The 12,543-nt window shown below is 38.3% G+C and overlaps 1 long non-coding RNA gene across 1 annotated transcript; it reads right to left on the reverse strand.

Moving 5' to 3' along the window:
* Positions 1-995: 995 nt before the first annotated feature.
* On the reverse strand, positions 996-9,942 carry LOC129349757 (uncharacterized). Its single transcript, XR_008602870.1, has 3 exons — positions 9,770-9,942; positions 8,503-8,651; positions 996-1,236 (listed from the first exon to the last, which is right to left on the reverse strand). It is a non-coding gene; the product is annotated as an uncharacterized LOC129349757 (long non-coding RNA).
* Between the last annotated feature and the right edge of the window lie 2,601 nt (positions 9,943-12,543).

Genomic DNA, 12,543 nt, shown 5'->3' on the forward strand with positions numbered 1-12,543 from the left:
ATCCAAAATAAGTTGGACTTCTACATGAGAGCTTGAATTATTCTTCATCTACTTCCTGAAAAGTTTGGTCAATAAAAAAGACAAAAACTAATATTTTCAGCTGAACTAAAGACAGACTTTGTGATTTTTCTGCTCACATGTTGTGTTGTTGTAAACTTACTCTTTCAAATAAATAGCTGCCTAACCGCCTGGAAACCAGCGTTTGTCCTGTTTTTGTGTTGCTCCTCGGCGACCCTAGACAGTCGGGTCGTAATGTTTTTTGAGCAACACACCATACTATGATGTTTTTACAATGATGGTTCTACTATGAAACCAGTTTGACATGTTCAGGTGTTCTTTGTGTGAAAACGCAGAGATTTCAGGTATCAGAAGGTGGTTTTCAACTTTCTTTGTTAACTTTCTGCCTCAACTTTAAATTTCCTTGACTAACCCAGCCCTCTGGACTTCCAGTAAGCTGTGTTCCTATTGGCTGTCCAGGTTGCTGCTAGGTGTTATCAGGAACACCTGAGCAGCTCAGTGTCTTCCTGCTTTATTTAGCTGCAGCCAAACATTTCCTCTTCTTCACCAGTGAACCGGGTTTGCCTCTGTTGCTTTAGTTTGTTCTTTAGGCGTTGGCTTGCAGCTTCCAGCAGTAAAATCGTCTTTAATGTGTTTCTTGGTGTGTTTTAAGGGCTTTGTACTGGATAGTTGTCTTGGTAAATGTGGTTCTTTAGCCACAGTTAGCACATGGTGCTAATGTGTGCAGTGATTAGTGGATTTGATGCAGCTGAGTTGTGTCTTTATCTTGGCTGTAGTGAGTCTTTAGAGGTTTTTGGTCAGACACATTCTGTATTCATGTTTGTGAACCAACGTTGGTTGTCCAGAAGGTAAGAGTTCCTGTCCTGATTCTCTGTTCTCAGAGGTTCTCTGGTTAGGCTGCAGGAGACTTTAGCGTTTGGGTTGTGCTAGTTTGGTTTTTGTACGGTTTCATTTGGACGACTATCTTGAGGCCCCTCCATGTGGTTTAGTGAGGTTTTCTGGAACAGTTCTACAAAGCAACCTGCAGCAGAAGAGACTTTGAGAGTTTTTAGGAAGTTCTGGAGACCAGACTTTAGAGCAGCAGAAACATTTGTCAGCAGTTTGAGCAGGAGAAGGTGAGCTTCAGAGTAGAAATGAGATGGAAACCTTCTTGACCCGTGTGGTGAGGTCCTGTACCAAGAGTTTGAGCAGGTTGTGAAGAGTCTGTAGTTCTTTGGTCTGAAAGCACAAGAAGAGTTGACTCATTAAAGGAGAAAACAGGAGATATTGTTGGTTCTTCTGTTGCTCTGCAGTTTCCTTAGACTGAATATCAAGTTTATTTTTTAAATGGTTTCCCATGTGAGCCCAAGAAGACTTCAATAAACTCCCTCCATCCCCTGGACACAACATATTTTATTACCATGTTAAGTCTTTTTTTTGAAATGTTTTGAGTTTTAATCATAGTTTTTTTTTCTCTTTGCTTGTTTAGTTTTGTCATCTGTGTGAAAGGTGCTAAACAAATAAAGTTGAATTGATAAACTGAATAATTGACTAACTCATGATTGTGACAACAAAAGTATTTTCATTGTGATGTAAGGGTTTATTTCATTTTTAAGGTTGGGGTTAAAATCTTGACAGAAAAAGAAGATTAAAGAAATAAACTACATAACAAAAAGCAATTAAATCAAAGGAAAAAATAAATTAATACAATAAAACTTTTAAAAATTTTTATTATTAAAAAGTATTTTTTAAATGTAATTATCGAAAATATTTTATCTGTAATTTGTAATATTTGTATTTTAAAAATTTAGTTTAATTTCATAATGACATGTATCTTGTTTAATTATCTAATTCAATATTTTGTCTGTTTAATATAGTTAAACATTAAATACAATTAAACTATATTAAACAGACAAAATATTGAATTAGATAATTAAACAAGATACATGTCATTATGAAATTAAACTAAATTTTTAAAATACAAATATTACAAATTACAGATAAAATATTTAGATAATTACACATTTAAAAAACACAATTAAACAAGAAGAATATTAGACATTTAAAAAAATACAAAACATTTAATTAGATTATTAAACCTTTAAAAAGACAAAACAATTAAAAAATTAAATGTTTAATTAGAAAATTACATCTTAAAGACAATAAAACGTCAAATAGGAATTAAACAGAAAATACAATGAAGCATTTAAAAAGAAAATTAAACATTAAAAGGTGGTAAAACATTTAAAAGGAAAAACCTTAAAGATTTAATCGAAAAATTAAATATTGGGAAAGAAAAAAAAATTCAAACAAGGCGATAAAACATTTGAAAAAACAATTAAACATTAAAAAGACAAAACATTTCGAAATCAAATCAGACATTAGAAAAGAATAAAAGGTGAGAAAAGAGCAAAATGTTTAAGAAGAATCAAACTAAAGACAAAACATTTGAAAAGACACCAGTTAGACTTTAGAAGATCAAATTAAACAGAAGAGACAATAAAACGATCAAAAAGAGCAAAAACAGATAAAGTTCTTAAAGCGTTTTCTAGTCTGAAATGAAAACATCAAGTTGTTTCTTCAAACATTTCCTCTTTCTATGTTCTTGGTTTGATTGTGGATAGATTTACTAAGAACTCATTTCAGAAAACTGCTTTCCAGATAAAGTCTACTAGTAGTTGAAGGCATTTATCGAACTAATGTTACCTTCTGATCTCCACAAACTTTACTGTTCAGTGAAGAGAATCAAAGTTTGTTAAGGATTTCTAAAAAACCCACAGGTGAAGGTCTGAGAAGACCTCAGATGGATGGTCTAAATGTGAAATCAAGACTCATGGTCACAAGTTTTAAGGCTACTGTTAACCAGAAAGTTCAAACTAACAGAGAAGTAGTGAGAAACTTTTAAAACTTCAGTCCTCAGAGTGTCTGAAGGTTCAAACTAACAGAGAAGTACTCAGGGACTTTTAAAATTTCAGTCCTCAGACTGTCTGAAGGTTCAAACTAACAGAGAAGTACTGAGAAACTTAGAGGATTTCAGTCCTTGGACTGTCTGAAGGTTCAAACTAACAGAGAACTACTCAGGAACTTAGAGGATTTCAGTCCTTGGACTGTCTGAAGGTTCAAACTAACAGAACTACTGTGGGACTTAGAAAATTTCAGCCCTCAGACTGTGTGAAAGCTCAGGTCCTGAGGACTCGGGAGGTGTGGAGGCTTTGGAAAGTCTTGGAACTGAGGGTTCCACCCTCCAGCACAAAGGCTGAAGTCCAACCTCCTGAGAAAAACGGTCGAGTCGAGACTCGAGTTAAAAAAAAAACTCGAAAACGACAAAAAATAGATGATAAATGCGCAAAAAAAAGAAGAATTAGTATCTGAGCGAGTAGCTCAGGGGATAAGAAGACAGACTACCAACTGGAAGGTCGCAGGTTCGAGTCCCGCCACCGGCCTTTTTCTTTCTTTGTCTTTGTCAGGATTTTCAAAAACTTAAGAAGGGTCTGGTCTTGAACCAGCGACCTGCAGCTCCACAGGCAAATCCTTAACTCACTGAGCTACAGATCAGATGAAAAGAAATAAATTCGTCGTCCCTTTGGCATCGTAGTTCCTGAAGTGACCACATGGGCGGAGCCAAGGCGGAGTCTGGGTGGAGTCAGGGCGGGGAGTAGGCGGGGAGGTGGGTGGCGGCCTCCCCCCTCTACTCCCCCACCTCCCCCCACCGCCCACCACACCTTCCCCCGCCCGACGAGTTTTTCGAGTCACCGCGAGTTCTTCGAGTCTCCACGGGTTTTCCCGAGTTTCTGGTCTTTCCACCAGGTCGGAGGCAGAACAAGTTGTCATGAAGAGGTGTTGAAGTCGGCCAGGATGGACTGACTTTTTACAGCGACTAGAAGGACGACGACTAGAAGAGCAGGTCTTTAACCACCATCCATAAAATCCATGGAGTCGCTCCAGAGAAATGAAGGGACATCAACTTTTATCAACCTCCATCCAGATGTTCAACTTGATATCTTTACTTGGACATTTTTAGCACCACAAACCTTTAGTATCAGCACTTTTATCATTTATTAGCACTTTAATGGAATCCACCAGCAGATTTACTTTTTGTTGAGAAACTTTATTCTTGTCATCGTGGGACTGCAGTATTTAAAACTGTTCCTTCTATTTGACCTCATGTTTATTAGTTTTAGTGGAGAAAGTTATTTTAATTGTCGATTAATCTCCTAAAAACCAAATAATAAATTGGGTTAGTCAAGAGCTTTAAATTTCTTAATTTGTCATATTTTAAGTATGACAAAAAAATATAAAAATAAAGCATCTTGAGACAATTTGACCTGTAACTGGCGTTATATAAATAAAATAGAATTCAAATTGTATGTATCTTGTAATGTTGGAGTAATTCAGCCATATATGTTGGAAAACACATTTTCTTTGACCATTAATCTGTTCATTGTTTTCTCCAGTAATTCATTTCTTGTTTTGGTTTATAAAATGTCAAACCCAAATATATTCAGTTTACTGTCATAAAAACCAAAAAGATTTACATTCATGATGCAGGAATCAGGTAGTTTTTCACTTTTTATCTTAGTTTAGTCAGAAAGATAGTTGATAACGTGTGAATTGTTGCAGCTTGTGAGCCGTAGAAGGTTTTAATCTTTGGGGCCGAGTGTCAAAAAACATTTAGAAACCAATATCAACAAAACACTCAAAGATTTGAACATCATTTGCATGACAATGTCAAATTAAAGGACATTTATTTCCAACGTAAATGTGTGATATTCATCCTCTGGAGCTTTCTCTTCACATCGTCTTCCACCTGGACTGGTTTGGTCGGGAGCATGTGCAACAAACATTTGAAAAACTGCACTTTAACATCAATGAATGACACTGAAGTTTAATCTCTACATAAATGAGAGTGAGTCTGGATGTGCTGCTCTTTCATTAACTCCCAAGTTTAGGGAAAGTTAAAACAAAAGAGGACAGTTCAGATAAGACTTGAGAATGAGCTTATTTTGAACAAACATCTCAGACTTTCTGAGCTTCAGCACCTCTAGCAAGATATTTTAACAACAAGCAACTCAAGAGATCCAGAAGTTGGAGAGAGTTAGCTTTAGCTGAGCCAAAGAACATGTGGGACGCTAACCTAGCAAACATTTCGGACTTTCCTCTGTGAATTCTGAGAAATAATTTCCTGTTTAATGACAGAGCTACACATCTTAACTCAGTCTCATTAAAACAGACTCTAATTCAGTGTCATCCATCCATATTAAAGTGCAGTTACCCAAAATGTTTGTTGCATGAGCTCCAACAAAACCTGTCCAGGTAGAAGGCCACTTTGACAAACAGGAAGCGGAAGATTCCAAGCAGATTTATAGAAGGGGGAACCGGACTGTACTAAGTGTGGTCGAGTATAGAGGGGTGTTTTGTGGGTTTTTAAGGCTGATAATGATTATTAGTGAGACATTTGGAGTCAATATTCATTTGCAGTAAATGAAAGTATTTAAAATCTTGGAGTTAAACTTAGAAGAACACAAACTCTAACAGAAAACTTTGTTGATACGTTTTTGTTTTGTTTACAGATGTTAAGTTAAAGGAGTTTTATTCGTGACGTATAACCAATCAAATCACTCCAGAAGACAGAGCGACCACAGGTAGATTAAGGTTCAGAGCCAAAGTAGCACCATTTTTAAATGTATTTATTACCGTAAATCAATAAAAAATAAAATATTGATAATCAGTAAATCAGTCATCCAAAGTTGTTTAAATCAATCCAACTGGACTTTAAGAAGGTTCCTTGAAGACGTTTCACCTCTCATCCAAGAGGCTTCTTCAGTTCTGGTGGTGGTTGATGTTGCCTCAGCTTATAACCTCTGTGAGGTGTGGTCAGTGTTGTGAAGGAAAAATTACTCACTTTCTCACGACTGAGGTGGTTCTAGTGTATAACAGCCTAAATGCTGAGTCATCCAAATGGTCACCCTTGACTCATGGTTCTCCTAGATAGAGGATCAAGCTTGCGTATGCTCTCTCTGTCCCCTAATATGACCCTGAGACAGACAGACGCTTGGTAAACATAACATAGGATAAAAGACAACTATCTGGCTGACGACGTCAGAACAAGATATATTGCTGTGTTCCTGTTCAGATGGATCCTGAACTAACAGTCCTGCCTCCACATTTAGAGTATAACATAAACATGGCACGCCTTCCCAAACGGTATATATGCCCAAGACCAGAGAGACTCCTCAGAACTGATGCTGCCAGTGCTCACGTCACTGTGTTACTCGCTGTATCATTTCTCCTGAATTCAGTAAACCTTATTCTCACATAAGCCCTGAGTCTCTAGAGTGTCCCTGAGTTTGCCTCCTGATTCCTCTTTTGACATCGCAGAATTCCCTAACAAGTGTTATTCACATTCCGACGACCATTGCCAAGGCCGTCTAGCCACAATTTCTACAATTCTACAATGTATGTCCTCTTTGCTTTGACTGTTGTTATTTGTACAATATATCGATGTATAATGATAGGCGTTTTTTCATACCAAAGGCTATACTATGATGTTTTCTAAGAGACATACGATGCTACTCTGTTTGTTCTGGCCCTGGGCCACTGCATTCCTCCTCTGTTGTTTTCTGGATTGTACTCAGCTGCATGCCTTCGTCCACCCGGCCTCCGTTGACTCGTCCCGCCTGCCGTCTCTGGAGCTGAAGCTGGATTGGAACAGACCAAAGTACAGTCCAATCACGATGCCAGCTGCCTCTCAAAAGGCTCCATCTGGTGGAACTTCTTCTGAAGGGAAGCTGAGCTGGCCCGGCAGAACTTTGGAGATGTGTTCCAGTGGTTGGTGGATGTGTGGGGGAGAAAGAGAGGGACCTTTGAATTGTACAGAAAGGAAAACAGGGAACTCATTGGTAGTTTTAGTTTAGGGTGCTACTACGGAGTGTTTTTGGGTTTTAAGAGGTGAACAGGAAGAGTTTTTTTTCGTATTGATTATCTTTTACTTTGTTCCTGGTTGGAATGCCCATCAATGTCAATTTGAAGTTCACCTTTAGTTCTGTTTATTTATTTTTATTTTACTAACACCCATTTGCTTTTAACTCCCTCACATGTTGTGTTGTTGTAAACTTACTCTTTCAAATAAATACTCGTCTAACCCTCTGGAAACCAGCGTTTGGACTGTTTTTGTGTTGCTCCTCACCTACTTCAGACAGCCGGGACAAAACAACGTTTTGTGGACCAAAGGCTATTACTATGAACGTTTTTTAGAGCGACATGCTATTACTAAGACTATTTTTAGAGAGACATGCTACTACTATGACGTTTTCAGATGCGACAATGCTACACTGATGACGTTTTATAGAGCGACATGCTATACTATGCAGATTTTTAGGACGACATGCTATACTATGACGTTTTTTGACCAATGGCTAAACTATGACATTTTAGAGCGACATGCTATACTATGACGTTTTTTGAGCCACATGCTATACTATGACGTTTTTTGAGCGACATAGCTATACCTATGACGTTTTTTAGAGGCGAACATGCCTATACTATGACGTTTTTAGAGCGACATGGCTATACGATGACGTTTGTTGGGTGACACTCTATACTATAGGCTTTTTAAATTGACATATTACTATGACGTTCTTTTTTTGTATTTGTTTTTTTTGTGTTTTAGCAACATATAAGAATTTGATCAGTTTTAAAAATTACTATACTTTTACTTGTGCAATGAAATATTATTCTATGGCATTTTTTAGACGATATATACTCTGATGTTTTCTTGAAAAACATACTATTTTGACAATATACTGCACTATGACATTTATTGAACCACATATCATACTAGGGCTGCCACAAACGACGCGTCGACGAATCGCCTGAGCACGATACGTCATCAAAAGCGGAAGTGAGCGCGCAATGCAACAGAAATCACCGTCCAAGTGGAGCGTGGAACACGCATGGACATCTGCGCTGTATCGTGCATATATAGTATATGCACGATGCGGCGCGGATGTCCGCGCTGTATCGTAAACGCGGATGTCCACGCTGTATTGTGCATATATAATATATGCATATACTATATATGCACGATACAGCGCAGATGTCCATGCGTGTTCCGCGCTCCACTCGGACGGTGATTTCTGTTGCATTGCGCGCTCACTTCCGCTTTTGATGACGTATCGTGCTCAGGAAATTAGTCGACGCGTCGTTTGTGGCAGCCCTATATCATACATGACAATTTTAGGCAACATCCTATCATTTTGCACTTTTTGAACAATATAATAATCAGTTGGGTTTTTTGCCGACATGCTATACTATGAACTACAGGCCATACTATGTTATTCTTGAGTAAAGTATACTATACTTTGACATTTTCTGAACTACATCCTATACTATGGCGTTATACACAGAGTGCTTTGGTTACATGTTGATTTATAATCTAGATTTTTTTCTGTTTTGTTTTTTGACAGGATTACCACAGACCTGACCGTGAACACCGTTGACACCCACCTGAGGGAGACGCTGCCTAAGATCTCAAGGCTGCTTGGTCGTGGTCTTTCTGGTCCTGCTCCAGAACGCCTTCATCAACTACGTCTTCTTTTGAAGAGGCCCTCAGATGCTGCAATCTCTGACCTTCAGGAGGAACTGCTGCTTTCACTCTGTAACGAGACGGCGGTTATGGCGGCTTTGAGTGACAGTTTAACATCCATCAAAACGGAACTACAGACAGTTAAATCTGAGCTGTCGGTCAGTATTTCAAACATCAAGTCCAACCTGGCTGCCCTAAAGCACGCTGTGGGTGAAACGGAAACTTCACTCTCCACATCACCGACGACATCGTCACACTCCAAAGCAGAGCACCTGTCTGCTGAACTTTTAAAAGTGGACTATAAATGTGAAGAATGTGAGCAGCAGCAGACTGTGAGCAGCGGAACAGATGTGATCAGAAAGAAGTCATTTTCTTTTTTCTTTTCTTTCTGGTTGACTTGATGCTGTCAGATGCAGATGTTGGAGCTGATTCTGATCTTTCAGGATAAAAAAGCTGCTTTTCCTTCACAGACTTTTCAGGAAGTTATTCTCTCGGGTTTTCTCTGCTATTTATATTTTTATTATCTGTGATTATTTCATTATTTCTTTATTGTAAAAATAAAGTTTGAGGCATAAAGACTCATTTAGTTATTTTAATCCTGAAATCTTTGATGTAGCAGAACTAAACTTCCATTTTCCTTCTTGCACTTCTGATACTAGAACTAAACGTATCTTCAACACAGATCATCTGGTTTTAATGAATCAGCAGCAACATCACAACAACAAATGAGACAATTTTCAACAAATTAATGAAACTGATGTCATTTAAAACTATCAGTCTGTTTTAGTGTCAAATGAAAGCTGATTACTGACAACTAGAACATTAATGTTACTGTTTTAATCACATTTAAGTTTCCTGAACGTTACATTAATGTCAACCAGCCACAGTTTTATGAACTTAATCAACCACATTACAGGAGCACAACACACTTCAGCTGTTTACATGAAACTCAACACATTAGCTTAATGCTACGTTAGCTTTAATCAGGCTACAACTGAGCAGCTAGCTCGGTTAGCATCGCTAACATTAAAGCTAATATTTACTATGCTAACTTTCTTCTCTGGTCAACACACACTGAAACAAACTCCACCAACATCTGGAGTGCATGGCACACATTACATCTGACACTAAAGTTGCATATAAAGTGCATTAAAAGCGGCACCGATACGAAAATAAACATTTACTTACCGAACTATCAGAGTCCTTTCAGTGTCTGCTGGTAGAATCAGCCGAAGGCAGAAAACTGGTTAAAACAAGCCAACGGGCAGGAAAACTGTCTGTGGAAAATGTTGTGCTGCTCCACCGATAAATAAACCAACAGTTATTATATCAGAATTAATCCAAACGAGGAGAGCAGAGTCTCTGCTTCCTCCATAGGACCTGTCAATCGTTCCAGACCGGACTGTCAATCAAGTAGTCCCGCCCCCTGGCTTCGCAAAACTTTAACGCTCTATAAAAATCAGTAGTTATTTATTTTAAGATCGGCCACCTGATCTCTCATTTTGACCATGAAAACTAACGAAAAAATATGTCTTTACAGTCTGCAGCGTACTCTGTTTGGCTCCACACTTGCGGATGACCACTTCCGGTCTCAGAAAACGAAAAAACGGACCTTTTATCGTTTCTGTCTCTTACTGATTTTACTTTCTTGTTATTCTAAATATAAAACAAAAATCAAAGCATTAAAAAAAATCGTATATCCCTTTTTGATCATGAAAAGGAAAAACGCCTTTCAACGCATTTCAATTTCAATTTTAATTTTTGTATTTTCAAACGAAAATCAAATAACCACTCGTTTTTTGTTTTTCAGTACCCGTTTCAGAACGGAAAATCCAATTACCAGATCCGTACACGGACCGTGGTGGATGTCTGGTGTGTGTGTGGGGGGGCTATGTGTCTGAATGTTTTTGTAAAAAAAAAAAAAAAAAAAAAAGTGGGACTGAAACGAGTGAGAGCTCGTGTCTCTGCAGGCTGCAGCCGAAAACTACAGTTGTAGTTGTCGGCTGAAAAACTACAACTCCCGGCAAAACGTCACTTCCTGTTGATGGGGACGGGAGCCTCTTGGGTATGGACACATAAGAATCATGTGACAGGTCATGGCCACAACGTGATCACGCTTATTTCAAATACCAGTGGTCTGGTTTATAAAGAGTTTTGCTGTGTGCGCTTTATTGTGTATTTTTACAAACCCATCACTGCAACGAAAAAGCACCCTGAGACCTGGTGAATATGTGAAATGTTAGTGTAACTCCCCAGATTTTATATGCAAAAATAATTATCGATCTATCTTATCTGGTTTAAAATTTACAGCCAATCAAAAATCATTCTGCAAAACGTAGCGCCGGCGCTACGCTGGGTTCGAAAGGGTTAAACTGGGGTCTGCTCAGTATTTCTAGAATTGTGACTCTATTTTCCTGCAGCTTGGAAACCTATCATACTATAATATTGCTCACAATTCCAGGTCAATGTGCAGTGCTTGACATTCAGGTCAGAAAGATCAGTCTATGCCTCATTAGGCAACAAAATCTTTTGCCTTAATGCGCTCACTTTCAAGTATCATTAGGGAGACTGTAATGTGCTTTACACCAAAGAATGACCTCTGTCTAGACACCTAGTCATAAGGGCCTGAAAGGAGGAGCTATTTGCCTTTCTGGCTGCAGGTTTTTCATCTTTACAGCAGAGCAATGCTGAATTTCTGCTAGAGAGATCAGTGGTTTTTTGGTTAAGTGCCTGACCAGAAACCTAACTATTAGCTGATGTTTTGTTCATCTAGCAGCTGACCTGATACCGTCCACCATTTTTTTTCTCCATTTATTCCATCTCTAGTTTTGCCTTTAGCTTCCAACTGTTGTTGCCAATTATATAGAGTTATGTAATTTATGTATGAACGGCTTTACATTGTTTTAGAAACACATGTTTTATCTCCAGCATGCCCAGCAGAGACAGAGGTAATTAGAGCAGAGAGCATCAGAGAAACAGAGACAGATGTGACGAAAAAGACAAGAAGAAAGGCCACCAGTGAGGAACAGATGCACACACTGTACACACAAACCACTACAGCTTTAGCAAGAAAACATACCTAGTTGCATTTTATTATATCTCTTCAAAATAAATAAACATACAATTTAACACAATGAAATAAGACTTAGAACATCTCTGGACGCCTGTAACAGAATAAACCTCAAAACAGTGCCTGCTTTTTAGTAAACATAACTTGTACGTAACGTACAGAAAATACTACTCAAAAATGTACAAAATGCAGCAAACAAATATCAAGTATTGTGCAGTTTTCCCAAACATTGTACCAGCCGCTGACAATCAGTCATTACAGGGAAATTACTAGTGCTGAGCGCCAGAAGCTACATTAAAAATGCACAGAATCCAGTGAGCAGTTAATGAGCAGCAAACAGCTCAGTGGTATAGCTCAGTCATTTTGGTTCGGCAATATGAGCCAGTCAGAGATCTCAGATGGCTCATATGGGCGGTGGAATATACATACGAAGTAAATACAATATGCACTGCTGATATGGTATAATGCAGTCTCAAAAGCGCTTCCTGTTTGGAACAAATACTAGTAGAATTTCCCTTAGTGTAAAAAATAACATCATTTGTCTTCCACCTTCACAGCAGCACACAGCTTCCAAAACTAAAAAAAAAAAACAAAACACAGTTGTTCTGTTGCATAACAGAAGTTTTAAAGCATAATCATGAGAGTAAACACATTCAGGGCTGAACGCATGAAGAGCGCATTCAGCTTTCCCCCTCCCTAACACAAAGACTCACACACTTCCCAAACACACTAGATAGAAAACAAGACGAGACATTACCATGGACTAACATCCATTCCATAGGTACATAAAAAAGTCTGTTCAAAGCCCCTCCTCAAAAAAGCATGTACCAGCAGTAGAAGTAGTGTCTGTATGAGCAGCCCGGATTAATCACAGAAGTAGGGTTTGTTTTTT

The sequence above is a fragment of the Amphiprion ocellaris genome, chromosome 10, assembly GCF_022539595.1.
Source record: "Amphiprion ocellaris isolate individual 3 ecotype Okinawa chromosome 10, ASM2253959v1, whole genome shotgun sequence".
NCBI classification, from domain to species: Eukaryota; Metazoa; Chordata; class Actinopteri; family Pomacentridae; genus Amphiprion; species Amphiprion ocellaris.